This window comes from Eubalaena glacialis, chromosome 16 (genome assembly GCF_028564815.1).
Source record: "Eubalaena glacialis isolate mEubGla1 chromosome 16, mEubGla1.1.hap2.+ XY, whole genome shotgun sequence".
NCBI lineage: Eukaryota > Metazoa > Chordata > Mammalia > Artiodactyla > Balaenidae > Eubalaena > Eubalaena glacialis.
The window spans coordinates 88,799,201-88,814,657 of NC_083731.1; the positions used below are offsets into that span (position 1 = coordinate 88,799,201).

A 15,457-nucleotide genomic window follows, 5' to 3' on the forward strand; every position below is an offset into this window, starting at 1 on the left:
GCTCAAGATATCCCAGGCCCTCTTATCATCTCCCAAGTTTACAACTGAAAAGAGAAGGGAAATTACTGAGCCCGCATTCCAACAGTCAATGACATCCAGCCATTTAACAGACAGAGAGGGAGAGCGAGGGGCAGTGGGGACAGGGGGCGGTGACCGGCCTACTTCACACCCTCAGGACAGACAGGGTCCCACACGGAGCGGGGAAGGTAAGCCTCACATCCGTGGGCCCCATCAATCTTTGTGAAAGCCTTTCTGAGCTTGAAAAGCCCATGATTTTTCAATTAGCCGTTAAAATCACTGCTGCCATCCACCATAAGCTCTCCTCCTGGAGACATCTGTAACAGATGAGGAAGGAGAGTCAGCAGCTGCAGCCACCGAAGGGTTAACAGCAAATTACCCACCCGGACAGGACAGTATGGGGGCTTCGGGCTGGGGGGTGGAAAGCTCGCGCCCCCTTGCATGGGTTCAACGGATGACAACCACCCAACCAAGCCACTCAACAGGGTGCCCCGTTCCTGCAGGCCAGAACTTTCTGAATAAAGCTGTAGACGCAATTGCAAAAACTATTTCATGACGGATAATGACTTGACATGGCAGTGATGTGTATGCATCTCTGCAGTGCATACAGATGTCCAATTATAATGCTGCACACCTGAAACTTACAGAACAAAACAACAGAATGGAAAAGAATAGGGAAAAAAATGTACACCTACGTATAGCTGAATCACTTTGCTGTACAGCAGAAACTAACACAACATTGTAAATCAACTCTACGTCAGTACAGTAAATTTTAAAGAACTAAAAAACAAAACAAAATTATTTTAGAACAATTCTCCTTTTTCTATACAAACAAACACAGACGTGAATTCAAATCCTTGCTTAACTTCTTCGTTAAGCCTCCGTTTTCACAGGCACAAGATACCTAGAGTGCTTGTCCTGCCACCTCGAGGGCTCTGGACCTGCGCCCTGAAGGAGCCGATGGCAACAGGCCCTGTCACTTAGCACCATTCTGAGCACAGATACGAGGCTGAAAGGTAAAGACTGGCCGGTAAAACTGAGTGCTAACGTGGAACCAGCAGATCTCTGTAATCCAGCTGGACGGCACGGCCGAGACAAAGGCATCGGCTCTCACGCGGCACAGGAGTCCGCGGCGCAGAGGCAAAGGCGAGCACCGGCGGCTCTACTGGGAAACCAGAGCCGGGGCGGCACCAGCCTGCGCTCTGCACGCTGGACTTTACCGGACTGCTCCCTTCCTCTTCGCAACATCCCACGTCTGGATCTAATTATTTCCCCCAACGCACAGAACAGGTAGGTGAGGCTTAGCACCCCGGGCATGACCGGCTCTGGAACCCACGCAGGCGACTGCTGTCCCCTCCGGGACCCTCCAGCCCTGGCAGGAGCTTGGGCTCCTTCGCCAATGCTGGGTTGTGTTCTTTCAGCTCCTACTTTTTCAGTTGGATCTCATTTAATTGTTGTCATTTCATGCACTCACCTCGGGGCCCTGGGGTGCCCTCTGCACCTTTAAACACATCAGGCACAGAGCACACAAAAATAAATTCAATTTCAATCTTTCCACATGGTGAAAGGCAGCCACTTATAATAGAACCCTGATGTGTCTGTCTAAAACCCTCTGAGGAGCACCTCTTGGGGGAGAAAAAACTACCAATGCAACAGTTTCACAATCTCAGAAGTTAGGTCAGAAGGAAGGGGAAAAAAAGAAAGAAAAAGAGAAAGAGGAAAGAAGAGAGAGAGAGAAATGGATTATGTTCTTTTTCTTCCTAATTCATTATCCTGCTGTGTGAATTTCAAATAATTTTGAGGCCATTTCACCATAAATTTTGAGCTGAATTCTACACACCTTGGCTAAAGAAAATTTGTTTCAGGACACCCAGAAAGCCACAGATCGCTGGTGATGGGATTCTCAATGCAGTTTGCTTTTGTTTGTCTTTCCTTCCCCATTTTCTAAAAGTCTAAATTCAAGGGAACCATGGTCAGAGAACAGAAAATTGAAGGAGGCTTGCAGAGAAACAAACTCAGCTTCTATTTTCCTTCAAGGGGAGCGAGAATGCACACACATCGGGGTGGCCCTGCTCCCAGCATCACCCCCGGGGGCCCCATACTGCCTGCTCTCCATGGAAACTGGAAAAGGCGGCTGCTCTGACCCCGAACGGCTGACCCATACCGGTCTCCTGAGAGGGCTCCGTCCACACATCTGGCCCGCAGTGGGAACTCCAGGATAAAACACACCAGAGCCAACGCCTGCCCAGAGGATGAGGGGCAGGAAGGTGGGGGGCAAGAGAAGCCAGGGCCGCCTGCCCTGCGGTCAGCCAGCCCGAGGGCGAGGCACCCACCGCTGCGTGTGCACCAGTCCTGGGGCGGCCAGGCCTTCCAGCCCTGAGGGCAGGGATGCTGGGCCGTCGTGGGGCTGCATCTTGCAATCCTTCATGAGAAGCTGGGCTTTCACAGGATACTTCCCAGCATTCAAATGTCGACACGTGCTCACATTCAAGCCTCTGCACTGGCCACCACTGTGTGGGCAAAGGAAATGGCCGTGGACTTGGAGCCCCAGGGGCCGTCCTCTGCAGCCCGTCTCCACTCCCAGGCCGTCAGCCGCCTCATGTGCTCTTAAATGCAGCCACTTTCTTCACTCCCAGTACTGACCTGATTCCGGCAGACAGCTTTGCGCCTGTCCTCCCAGGCTGAGACCCTCCTCGGACCTCCTTTCAAAACAGGAGGCTTTTGCTCAAGGAGAAGTAGGGGACAATGGGCCCCTCACGTCCACCCGATGGCCTGGTGCCTGTGCTGTGCTGGTGCTTAAACATCTTGACTCTCAGCCCTGGGAAAAAGTCACTTAGGACACCGCATCTTAAAGTCTCTGCATTGTTCCCTCTCGTTATGTAACAGAGGACCCTGAAACTTCGGGATTTAGAAAAGCAAACATTACCATCTCCCATTCCTGTGGACGAGCTCAGTGGGGTCCTCGTGATGTAGGCGTTGGCTGGGTTGTGTCACCTCATGGGGGCTGGCTTCCAAGTTGGCAGAGGCCGGGTTCCCTGCCCCGTGGGCCTCTCCGTAGGGCAGCTCACAAGGCAGGAGCCCACTTCCCGGGGAGGGGACCCAGGAGGAAGCCAGGGGCGGGGAGGGGCGGAAAGGCACGCGCTCTGTAACCTCATTGCAGCGTGACAGTCCGTCCCTTCCGGATCCTACTTGTGAGAAGCACATCTTCGGGTCCAGCGGCATTCAGGAGCAGGGAGTTTCGCCAGGAAGAGGGGACCCTCCCAGGCAGTGGTGACACGGTTACGAATAATCGTTGTGGAAACAGCAGCCCCACAGAGGTGACAGGAGCGCCCAGGAACAGCTCCAATGCACAACCGCTGTCCCAGCGTCACTACTCACAAGGCCCTCTTTTACTCCCGCAAACGCCCCAATCCAGATGATAAACTACATGATGCTTGCCCTCCTGATAAGCCACCACCACTGAAATGTGTCCACAAGACGGGATCCGAACTTCCCTCCAATCAAGCTTCCTGCATTTGTTCTCCCAGGCAGTCGGTGGTCCCCTCTGTCCTGCCCCACGAGGCCTCCACGGAGCACCCACCATCTGCCTTTCTCTGCCTTAGTCCATATTCTTTTACCATATTTTTTACCACCTAAGTGTCTTCTTACTTTGAAAAACGATCAAATGATTATACATGCCAATATAATTTTATGGGATTGTGTGGAGTGCCGATTTTAGATTTATAGTTTGTTTATAAACATGTGTGGATATATTTTGTATATTATGAGGCAATGGCCTTATTTATCACGTATCATGCTTATTTATCAAAACAATACATGGGTGATACCATGAAAAACTTTCTGAAAACTTTCAACTGTTTAAAAATTTTGCAGGTGAAATGAATATGCCATGAGGGCAACTTTTTGCATTTGCTGTCTGAATGGTTTCTCAAACGCGATCGTGGAGAATCAGTAAGTAAAAGGCGATGTGAGCTTAATAGGAAAATGCTTCTGTTATCTGAACTGTGTTACTATTAGTTGAGTCTCTTTTTGAGGAAGTGCCTATCCACTTTTTTTTTCATAAACATTTCCTAAGGACAAAAGTATTTCTGAACATATGGGCCATGTCTCTGTTTTGGATGTAAAAACTTCTGGCATTTCGCTGACTTCATTTCATTCTGAGTCATTCTCTCATTTGCTATAAACATCAGGGTATTTTGATCAATTAGGAATAACTGAGATAGTTTGAGAATAACACGGCTATCAATGTCTTTCCCAAATGGGTGACTGATGGGCCAATGGGCTGTCTTCCTAATTATTTTTAAATCTGTATTTTCTATTTATTTATTGTTTCTGAAGCAGATGGTCTGAGTAGAGTTTTTGTTAAACTCCAGATGAAATGCTGGCTCGTCCGGTGCTCACAGTAAATTAAACAAAGACTGACCCGGCCAGGCGCTCAGAGGGCTCGATCCGTGCTGCCTTCGTAACTTGGTCGCTACTCTCAAACCTTAGAGGGGATATAATCGAGAACTTGCAATCCTTATATGGATAATCCCTACAAGGGTTCCGTGAGTTCAAGTGACGAAAGATCTTTCAAAACTGTGCTCCCGGTGGCCTGGTCTGCTGTGCCCTGGAACTGTGCAGCTCCCTGGTCTACAGGTGTACACACACACGCACACACACACACACACACACACAGACATTCATTCCTTCCTTTGGGAAAAAAAGTATCGAATACTGATCAAGGTACTGCAATACTGCCTAAAGCACTGGCCGAGACAAGCAAAGCGTTTGCTCCCATGAAACTTAAATTGTAACGAGAGACGCAGACAAACAGGTCAACAAGTAAACAACCATTTCAAGTCTCAAAAGGAGCTGTGAAGATATAAATCATGCAGTTTGAAGGAACGGAAGGTATGAAGGGGGTGAAGCCTATTTTAAGGTCAGGAAGGGTTTTCTGAGAGGGTGACTTTTAAGCAGAAAGGTGTATGTTGTGAGCGACCAAGCAGTGCAAACACCCGGGGGGCACAGCATCCCGGCCGAGCGCCACGAAATGCCAATGCCTGGGGGGCAGGTTCAGTCCATTCTGGGGACGGAAAAGCATTGCTTGAGCTGGTAGGTGCTTTCAGCTCACTGGGGAAACAAGAAATGGTTGGAAGGGGGCTCTTGGCTCCAGGCTGGTCCTCCAAAATGGAGGGTGGCCAGCTGGAACCTAAGGCTCCCACCATTCAGCAGCCCACCATTTCCCCGGGCTTCCATTCCCGCAGCCCGATTCTGACTGTTTCCTACGCCGAAGCCAAGTGGCCTCCCATCCGTCCAGCCGGGTCCCCATCCTGCTGTGCTGGGAGGGGCGCTGGGAGTGAGGTGGGGAAGGGGCATCTGCTCACAAGGTAGAGAAGCCCTCATTTCCTACAGACCCAAACTACCAGGAAGAGCCCCGCTTTCCCCGATTCTTTGAATCTTCCACCAACTGAATTCTGTAAATTAACCTATGGAATTCCATACATGAAACGAGGTTTTTCAACCTTGGCATTTAGACCAGAGAACTTGTGGTGTGAGGGCTGTCCTGACCACTGCAGGGCGTCCACTGGGACTCCTGGCCTCTATGCCCTGGATGACATTAAGGTCCCCCAACTTGTGACAAGTCAGTATCTGGCCTGTATCCAGACCCCAAGCCATTCTCCCAGGGTGGCCCATCAAGGCTTCCTGTGAAACCACAACCCCCCTGGTTTTCTTTTCCTTTACGTATTACTGACGTTAGCTTGGAAAAACTCACATACTCACTCTGAATTTCCGTCTCTTTATCTTCAAAATAAGTATGAAACTACCCCCCTCATGGGTATCTTGTGAGGATTAACTAAGAAGGTACATGTAAAGTACATGACACAGTAATTTTTCAATACAGTCAAGTTGCTTTTTTTTCCCCAAAGCTGCACAGCTACTTAATGGCAGCTCTGAACTAAAAGCCTGATCTCCTAGTTCTACAGCTTCTCTGTGTCCTCCAGGACTAAAGTTTTCTACAATATTCTCAGATGCCATAACTGGTAGGTCCTCCCCTCTCTTGAAATGTTTTGAAAGGAATGACCTGAATGAAGGGAGGGGGCCCAGGGCGGGGAGGCATGAGGCGGACAGAGAGAAATCCAAGTGGTTCCTTCTACTGCTGTATCCCCTCCCGACACAGGCTGTGGGAAGTAGGCCACACAAGGCGATTTGGGGGCTGATTTTACACAGGGAACAAATCGCTTCTGAAGAAAACTGTTAATTTTCTACACTAATTTCACCAGCAAAGAAAGGGTTTTTGCCGGTGTTTTGTTCTTCTAATGATCATCTTCCTGACTTCGTGGACATCCAAATCTAGACGGTTTAGAGTTTCACAAAGACAAATGAAGAGAGATGCTGAGTGAGGCCGAAGCTGGTCCTTCCCTTCCGGAAGCCCGCCTTTCACTCGACCCTTTGCCTCGGCTCTGACAGCAGCAAAGCGCCTCAGGCTCGGCTGTGAAGCCCAGGACGACAGAGCAGCATCCTTACGAGTCAGTTGATGCTGACGCAGTTGAAGTGTTTGGAGAAGCCTCCTGGGAACGAAAGTGCAGTCCAGCTTTTCTACAGTATTAAATGTCACGCCTCACTTTTCCGAGGCAGCGGGCCCTGCATGAGGCTCCTCAGGCCTTTCGAAGGCCCCCTGACCACAGCTGGGAGTACCGCCCTTTCTTAATGCGGCCTCACTTCACTCTCTTTGAATCAGGGGACCTCCCACAACTACTGGAATAGCCATCAGAGGTCATAAAGACCCCCGCCAAGGACTTCAGGAGCACTCGGGGTTCAGTGTCAGACCTCGCTATCCGGGGCGCGTACCTGGGGCGCCAGCTCCCCGTCCGGTTCCCTCTGTCCAAGGGCAGAGCCGCGTGCTGCCCTGTCCAGGGGAGGAACCTCTGCCCACAAGCTGCACGAAGACACGCGCTCTGGTTTTATTTTCCCCTCGAGCCAAATGGATGCTTCGCGAATGTGCGGCCACACTTGTGCAAGCCCTTCTCTATGCCGTTACTAGGAGATTCCTTCGCGAGGGTAGGACTGAAATGTAGGCTACTTTAAGCAGGCCCCAGCCCACCATGTCTCTGCCTTGTCCCACCGAGGATGGACCGTTATCCAGTGCATTCCTGATCTGTGGACTCCCCACACCCACGCATACAGGGGAGTGGAAAACGGATGGGAAAGCTCAATCCAATCTCATCTTGGAGTTTTGTTACTATTTTGCTAGTATGACACACACACAAAGTATGTATTTTACAAACATTTCTGAGCACTTCCCGTGTCCTGGGTGCTGCCCCAGACACCACGGACTAAGCAGCACTGACAGCGATCCCCGCCCCAGCAGAGCCCTCGGCTGACAATCATCCCCGTTTCCGCTCTCTCATCTTCCCCTCCCGACGTGCCAAAAGGGTGAGGCCTCGTGATCCCCATTTTACCGAGAAGGAAACCAAAGTGTAGAGAGATTAAAATCTCCCCAAAGGTCACCAACTAGAAAGCGTCAAAATGTGAATCTGAGTCTTGATACGTCAGGAGGCAAAGCCCTTCCCAGGGCACAGCTTCCTGAGGCTCCTCCACGTCGACTCACCCCCATGTGCTTGGAATCCCATGCTGGACTTTTGAAAAAAATTAAACCAGAGAAAAATTCAATGGGAAATTGATCAGCTTTCTTATCTGCCAAATCTGGACAAGATATTCAGACACGACACTTTCTGGGCTTTTAACTTTCCATAATATTTCTATCCTAATGTCTCAAACAGGAATTTAAGAAAACACCTACACACACACACACACACACTCACGCACGCACACACGTGCACACAGAGGCACCTGGACACATGCACACACACCTGCGTGCACGCACATGCATGCACACTCACACGCGCATACACACCTGCCCTAGGGCAGTAAAGCATCGTGCCCAGTGAGAGGTGACCGCAGGCTCACTTTGCTCCGTGTATTTTCCAGGTCCACACTATGTAAGAGGAAGAAGTCGTTGCTTCCTGCATAAGATGAGGAGTACGACTTGATTTATTAGTAAAAGCCTATTCAGCTTCCGGGTTAGACAACTAGTGATCAATGCAGCCTGAAGTCTCTGATTCCAGAGTTTCAGGAGCAGACAGTGAGAGTCTGGGGCAGCAGGGGTTTTAGCCAATGGCATCCTAATCTATGTGGCCTCTGAGGACAAGAATTGGGGCCACAGGAGACAGAGGACACATACATACATGAGCTGGTCTGTTTGCCAGTTTAATCAAGATCACGGGTTTTCAGCCTTTCCTTTTGTTTCGTTCGAGCCAGGAGCCCTATCTCCAACTCAGATCACGCAGAGATGCCCCCAACCACAAAGAGATCAAGGCGGAGCTGCTCTAGGCCGAGAGGGACCCAGCCCTCGCCCCTCGGAGGAGCCTCTGCCGTGGGGACCCCTGGGAGACACCCAGCCACCGTTCGTGGTGTGGATGGATGCAAAGGCCTGCATGGTGATGGCCGTTGCGCTAAAGCCTCCTGGGAAGAAGCAGCAAACATGGAGGAAAAGTTAGAGAGAAAGGAGGGAGGGAGGGGAACACATGAGCTGACCTAGATTGCCTTTTTTTTTATACCTTGAAAACGTTGATCTTATATTTTAAAATTTGCTTTTAACGGATAATGACTTCAGCACAAATTATAGGAAGGCCAAAACATGAAGGATTACAGGGATACAATATGTTAAATGTAATTTTCAAAGGTCCTTTTTTGTGAGGAATTACAGTAAATTTCTCTGAATACCAAGTGACTTTGAACTAATTTGTGCTGTGTGGCCGTCCGCTCTGTAACGGGACAGAGCTATTATTATGCTGTCAGCGAGGGGACCTCTTTTCTATACGTGTCTGCTCCCTATTCACAGAAAATCCTGCCTCCAAAATACTCTAACAAGTTGCTAAAACTAATGAAGAGGGTCATTATGCACTTTGAAAAGTCACGCTGTTATGTCGCTCTGGAGTCTTTGACTATACAAATGAAACATAATCTAGACCTTTCTTTTCTTTTTTTTTGAACTCTTTTTTCCTACTCTTTCCACAAGAGCTCAGAATGAAATCTTCATTCCTGACAGGTAATAAAGAGAAATGTTCACTCCTCTGACTCTTTAAAACACACCACACAACACAGATTTTCGGGGCAACCCAACACGTCAAATATTTTTTATAGTTATCAGATCATCTATTCCTCTTTGGGGTTCAGAAAGGATGTTTCTGTGCCCTTGGAGATGTGGCAGAAGAGAAAGCTGGGACTGTGTCAAGTCCAGTTACAGAAAGCACAGGCCCTGCCCATCCCTGCTCATCTGGTCCCCATCCCCCTCTCTGTGCACCGGCCCGTGCATCCAGGAGAAGGGCGACCGGTGGGCCCCCGTCCCTCGGGCCCTGCACCAGCTCCTAATTAGTCCTGCTGCCCCTGCTCTGCCCTCTCCCCACCTCTCCCCACCTCTCCCCAACGAAGACACTCCTCTCCACGCAAAGGCAGCCCCTTCTCTCCTTAGCTGCGCCCTCCCGTCTCCCCTCCTTGCTCCTTGAAGACGCCCACCCCACACTCTAGCATCAAGTGCCCCTTCCTTGGCCTAAACTGCCCTCTCTAATCCACTCTCGCCCTTCAGGACTCTGCCCAGGGGTCCGCTCCCCCATGATGGTGTTCCCCTCCCCCAGGGCTCGGCCAGGGGGCTGTTTTGTTATTTCCCACTGTACTCGGTCGCGGCCTACCTCTACCAAATGACTTAATCTCGTCTTATTATAATTGTCTGGGGTTGTGTTTTGTTATTTTTCTAATTAATAAATTTTACTTTTTCCAACAGTTTCAGGTTTACAGAAGAATGGAGGAGAAAGCATGAAAGGTCCTCACGTACCCCATCACCCCTCCCACCATTGCGCTTCCCCTGTTATTAGCATCTTGCATTAAATTTTCTCCATGTCGCTCATTTCTTCTTTATCACTGAATAAAATGCCGTTGTCTGCAAGTATCGCAGTTTATCTGCTCACCTGTTGAAGGACATCTTGGTTGCTTCCAGTTTGGGGCAATTAGGGATAAGACTGCTGTAAACATGTGTGTGCAGGTTTTTGTGTGGACGTAAGTTTTCAGCTCATCTGGGTAGACACGAAGAAGTGCAATTCTGGGCTGTACGGTAAGGACACGTTTAGCTCTGTCAGAAATTGTCACGCCGTCCTCAGAAGTGGCTGCGCCAGTCCGCGTTCCCACCGACAGTGAATGAGCGTTCCTGCTCCTCACCCTCAGCAGCGTTTGGTGTTGTCAGTGTTCCGGATTTTGGCCCTTCTCATAGGGGTGGAGTGGTATCTCGTTGTTTTACTTTGCATTTCCCTAAAGACATGTGATGTTAAACATCTTTTCAGATGCTTGTTATTTGTATACCTTCTTTGGTGTCCGTTCAGATCTTTTGCCCATTTTTTAATTGGGTTGTTTTCTTACGGTTGAGTTTGAAGAGTTCTTTGCGTATTTTGGACACCAGTCCTCTATCAGATATGAATTTTGCAAACATTTTCTCCCATTCTGCGGTTTGTCTTTTCATTCTCTCAATTTTGTTATGTTTTAATCTGCCTCAAGCCCCAGGAGGAAAGGTCTCAGGCTTTGTCTCGCTGGTCTTGGTAAGTCCCCCCACCTCGGATTCTGGCACATCAGCGCCACCGCCGACACCAGTATGCACCTGGGGACAGGAGAGCCTTGCTCGTTGCCCACCACTGCTGCGGAGGACGCCCTCCACCCACCCCCCCCAGCAGGGCTGGGACTGTCTCAGGAGAAGAGCAAGGCTGGATCTCATGGGCATGGTGGAGTTCGGTGTAAAGCGGCTCTTCCAGTGCAGGAGGCTTGGCTAGCAGTGGGCAGAGATCACGACCTGGGAGCTGAAGGTTGATGGGGCAAGACAAAGGTTTGGGGGGGAGGGTGAACTCTCAGCTGACGCTCCTTACAGAAGAGCTGATGGGCCTTTCTGGAAGCCCCTGCAAAGAGCAATAAAGTGATCTGCAGGAATACGAGTTTGCAGGAGCAGAGACGTTTCCGCAGTGAGGATGGTTGACGCAGCTGTGCCCTGCATGTGGACGGCTGGTTCTAGCTGGTGTCCGCTATCCCCACTCAGGGGTGCAGGCAGACGGACAGACAGCCGACCATGTCTCACGGCACTGGTAGCCTCCTCGTCTTCCCAAGTCCTGCTTTCTCAGACAGGAAATGCTGTCCAGCAAGAACATTCTGGAAAGACTCATGGGACATTTGCTCGTCTGCCCCAGGCCCTTTTTAACCCCGGACGACCACGCTTGCTTTCTCCTCTTTTAAACAGCAACTCTAAAGACATCTGTAAAGTACCACCCATGACTGCATCAAGAGCACAGAATTCAGCGTCTCACATCTTGCTGCACACTCAGTACAGTCCCAGGGTTGCTCTCCCTGTGTAAATCCCTGAGGACTGCCCCGTGATAAACTCACCCGGAAGGCTCCCCGTGTTTACTGCGACCACAGGATTCTCCTCTAATGCGGCTCTTCCAATGGAGGGGGGAGACCCTCCCCCGTAGTCCCCTCTGTGTTTTTATTCAGAGAGGTTGAAGTCTCTGACGGCTACAGAAGCATGAGTGATGGCTGAGGCTTCCCACCGTCCTCAGATACAGTGTTTTGTTTTTGTAACAGTGGTTCTTCTGATACTGGTATCGCTTGGCTATTCCTCCATAACCGCTGTGTGGGGTCTCCCCTCTGGGAGAGCTGGCCTGGCTTCTGACGCTGACCTCTGTGCCCCAGCCCCACTGCCCACCATTCCCCACTTGGAGCCCTCAGCTCCAGCAAGCACTGTCGTCCTTTCCGTCATGCAGACATTCAGGGCCCGTCCCTGCCCCAGGACCTTTGCACGTGCTGCTTTGCTCTCATCACATACCTCTCCCTCTGAGAGCCTTCTCTGACCCCCTACTGAGCGCAGCCACGTTCAGCTCCTCCTTAGCCGCTCTCCAGCTCTGTTATGCTCATCAATATCTAAAATCACACTGCGTTACTTATCTGCGTGTGTGTCTGTTGTCTGTCCCCTCCCAGCAGAAACTGAAAGTCCTCTCAAGGGCGGTAACACCATCTTGCTCCCGCCTGTATCCCTGGTCTCAGAACAGAGCCTGGCAGAGGGAGGAAACTCGCTCTCTGTTTATTAATGATTGAACACAGAAGTTTGGGCTAATGGAGACCCTGCATTCTTCACACTTCTTACTGCCCTCGTGCTGTAGCCCTTTAATGTTCAATCGGGAATGTGCTGCCGCGAAAAGCTTTCTGCACCCGTTTTATATGGTGCGTCTTTCCATTACGGACACTGGGATGTAAAGCGAGGGTCGCTGGTGCCTGAAGGCGCTCTCACCGATGGAGCACTTCCCGCACGTGCCGCAGCAGTGCAGCGTCCCCTTCCGGTGCTGGACCAGGCTCGGCCCCACCCCTTCCCCCGCCGCCGCCGCCGCCTTGAGTCTCTCCGGGAATCTCTACGACACTTTTGGTTTTTCTCTATTGGATCCTTTATCACATTTAATGTAATTGTTTGTCTTCCCAAATGTCTGCAGACTTTCTGAGGGCAGACTCCCTGGCTTTTTTATTCTTTCTTTTTTATTTTTATTTTTTAACTTTATTGCAGTATAGTTGATTTTCTATCTTTAGCACTTACCCCAGTGCTTTCGACATGATGGGAGCTCACCAAATGTTTGTAAACTTAATGAAGTCTTTCTCCACTATTTCTTTTCTGATGGCTTTAAAGACAATACCTTTAAGCGAAGTTTTCCCCACATATATGTACATTTATACATCCTCTTTTTACTATAAAGCCTATAAGATGTTCAGTGCAGGGTGCGTGGGGTTAAAGATAGTCTCCGAGAAAATTCACGCGGGAGCATTTTGGAGCTGGACCCTTTTGCCTATAGCCTCTGCGGTCATTCTTCAGTCAGCAAGTGGGATACAAAATAATCACCGACTAAGCAATTTCAGTTCTGTGAAAAGCTAAACCAGAGTGTGTTATATCCTAACCCTCCCCATCGCCTGCATCTCCACTCCAACCCCACGCAGCAGGAGAAGCACAAGGTCTAAACCCATCAGCCACTTGAACGTATGCGTTGGTGAGGATGACCGTTGTGATAGCAACCTACACTTATTCTACCTGAAACGACATGAGCTGTGGTGTGTCCCCTCTCAGCCCCATGCACACTGCCCAAGAGAAGGCCAGGCAGAGCGAGAAGGGGATGGTCGTCGAGAAGGTCCCTTTTTCTTCGACATTTCTTAGAGATCGTTAAAGCTAGGATGGCACCTCTGACACTTAGCGTTTTGCACTGGAGATCCAGGACTGAAATTTACAATGACTGATGATGTATTTCTCTTGTTCCAGAGAAAGAGTAAGACTAAGAGCATCTTCTCCCCACTTACACGGTGGTAACGTGAGGCTCGAGGGACGAACAAAGCAGGGGTTGGCACAGTGCTTGAGCCTGTTCAGCAGACACCACAAAGCGGCCGTTTTCTAGCAGAAAACACCTGAACTAAGGACCAAAAAGTATGACATGAGAAGCCAACCAATGGTCTAAGGAAATCTGTCACATGCTCACTGCAAGTCGTCCATGCATTTGTCTTTAAACATAGAGTCCAGGGCTTCCCTGGTGGCGCAGTGGTTAAGAATCCGGCTGCCAATGCAGGGGACACGGGTTCGAGCCCTGGTCCGGGAAGATCCCACATGCCGCGGAGCAACTAGGCCCGTGAGCCACAATTACTGAGCCTGCGCGTCTGGAGCCTGTGCTCCGCAACAAGAGAGGCCGTGACAGTGAGAGGCCCGCGCACCGCGATGAAGAGTGGCCTCCGCTTGCCGCGACTAGAGAAAGCCCTCGCACAGAAACGAAGACCCAACACAGCCATAAATAAATAAATAAATAAATTTAAAAACAAACAAACATAGAGTCCATAAATACACCAGGGGCCACTGCACCTCAATCATTTTATTTCTCAAGTCCCCATGAGGTGCATATGACTCTTACATTTTGCAAATGATGAAATTGAGACTCACTCAACACAAGAAAAAACAAAATTTATAACTATGTGAGGTAACAGATATTAAGTAAATGTACGTTGGTGATCATCTTGAAACATAGACGTACATCGAATCATTATGCTGTACACCTTAAACTCATACAATGTTATATGTCAAATATATCTCAATAAAACTGGGGAAAAAATTGAGGTCAAAGCAGTTAGGTAACATTTGCAAAAGGACACAGCTAATAAGTAACAGAGAATTTATAAGTTCTCTTCATCATGCAACCTACATCCATGAAAATACAAAAAAGGAGGTAAAAGTCTCCAAAGGGCAAAGGGAACTAGTAGGGAAGTTTTAAATACTGTCAAGGTGAAGTATGTCAGAGAACCGGGGCTGGGAAAACAGGAGCTGAACGGTGAGCATTCAGGGAATTGATCTGCAAAGAATAAGAAGAAATCAAATTGTCTCTGATGGGTGACGTATGCCTACAACTCTGAGAGATGCTCTTCTTGGGTAAAAATGGACAGTCGTAAGGAAAACGTTACAGGGGACACATGTGGATACGTCGGAAACAGAGGGACCCCCGCCCCAGCCTGAAGAGAGCGAGGGAAGGAGGAAAAAGAAGGGAGAGAAGCAGCAGACCCTATAAATGCAACGATCGGGGTCTCTTCTATGACGCTGAGCATCTAAAATGTAGGTGCTGAGGGGAACTCTCACCCCATCTCACCTGCAAGCAGACCCGTGTCCGCACTCTACTCGGCCCGCAAGAACCGCGAGATCAGTTCCAACAACCTTCCTCAGGGAAGTCGTTGCCTAAATTTCAAACATCTAGACTTAAAATGAATCATCAAGTCGGCTCCCCATGATCTACTAAAAAAAATATTTCTAAATGAATGTTGTGTACAACCTCCACTATTTCATGACTAAATAACAAGACCTGTTAAAAATATTTTTATAGCTAAAATCCTTCCAACATCAGGAGACCTCTGAGACCCAGCAGAACAAATGTTTAAATTCAGAATCTCCTCTTAAATAGATGCCAGAGCTAAAAGCTTCCTTGTTTCACAAATAGACATTCTAAACCCTGTTTTTTCCACTTTCAGATAAAAACTCTGGCAAGAAAATGGGTATTTTCTGTGCTTTCCAAAACAATCACTTCCAAATTCTCTTTTCTTCTTTGTTCAATAGGTAATCAGACTTCACAATAAACACAGATTTCCTGGGTCTTCCAAAGCTAACTAAGTGTACTCACAGGATTATATAAAACCTCCAGTCTTCATGACAAAACACACAGATTTTTCACACGAGCCCAGACTGCAATGCTCCAGGACGAATGGCATCATGCACTTTCTCTGAACCCATTGTTTTGAAATGATGAGGCCTGTTTTTCTGGGACAGACCAAGCAGCTTGGACTTGAAGAAATTAAAACTAAA

The 15,457-nt window shown here is 49.1% G+C and overlaps 1 long non-coding RNA gene across 1 annotated transcript in view; it reads right to left on the minus strand.

Moving 5' to 3' along the window:
* Positions 1–287: 287 nt before the first annotated feature.
* Positions 288–15,457, minus strand: part of LOC133076609 (uncharacterized) — a 147,407-nt gene continuing 132,237 nt past the window's right edge. Inside the window, exon 4 of the long non-coding RNA XR_009697560.1 lies at positions 288–335. This is a non-coding gene — a long non-coding RNA (uncharacterized LOC133076609). The remainder of the gene's footprint in view (positions 336–15,457) is intronic.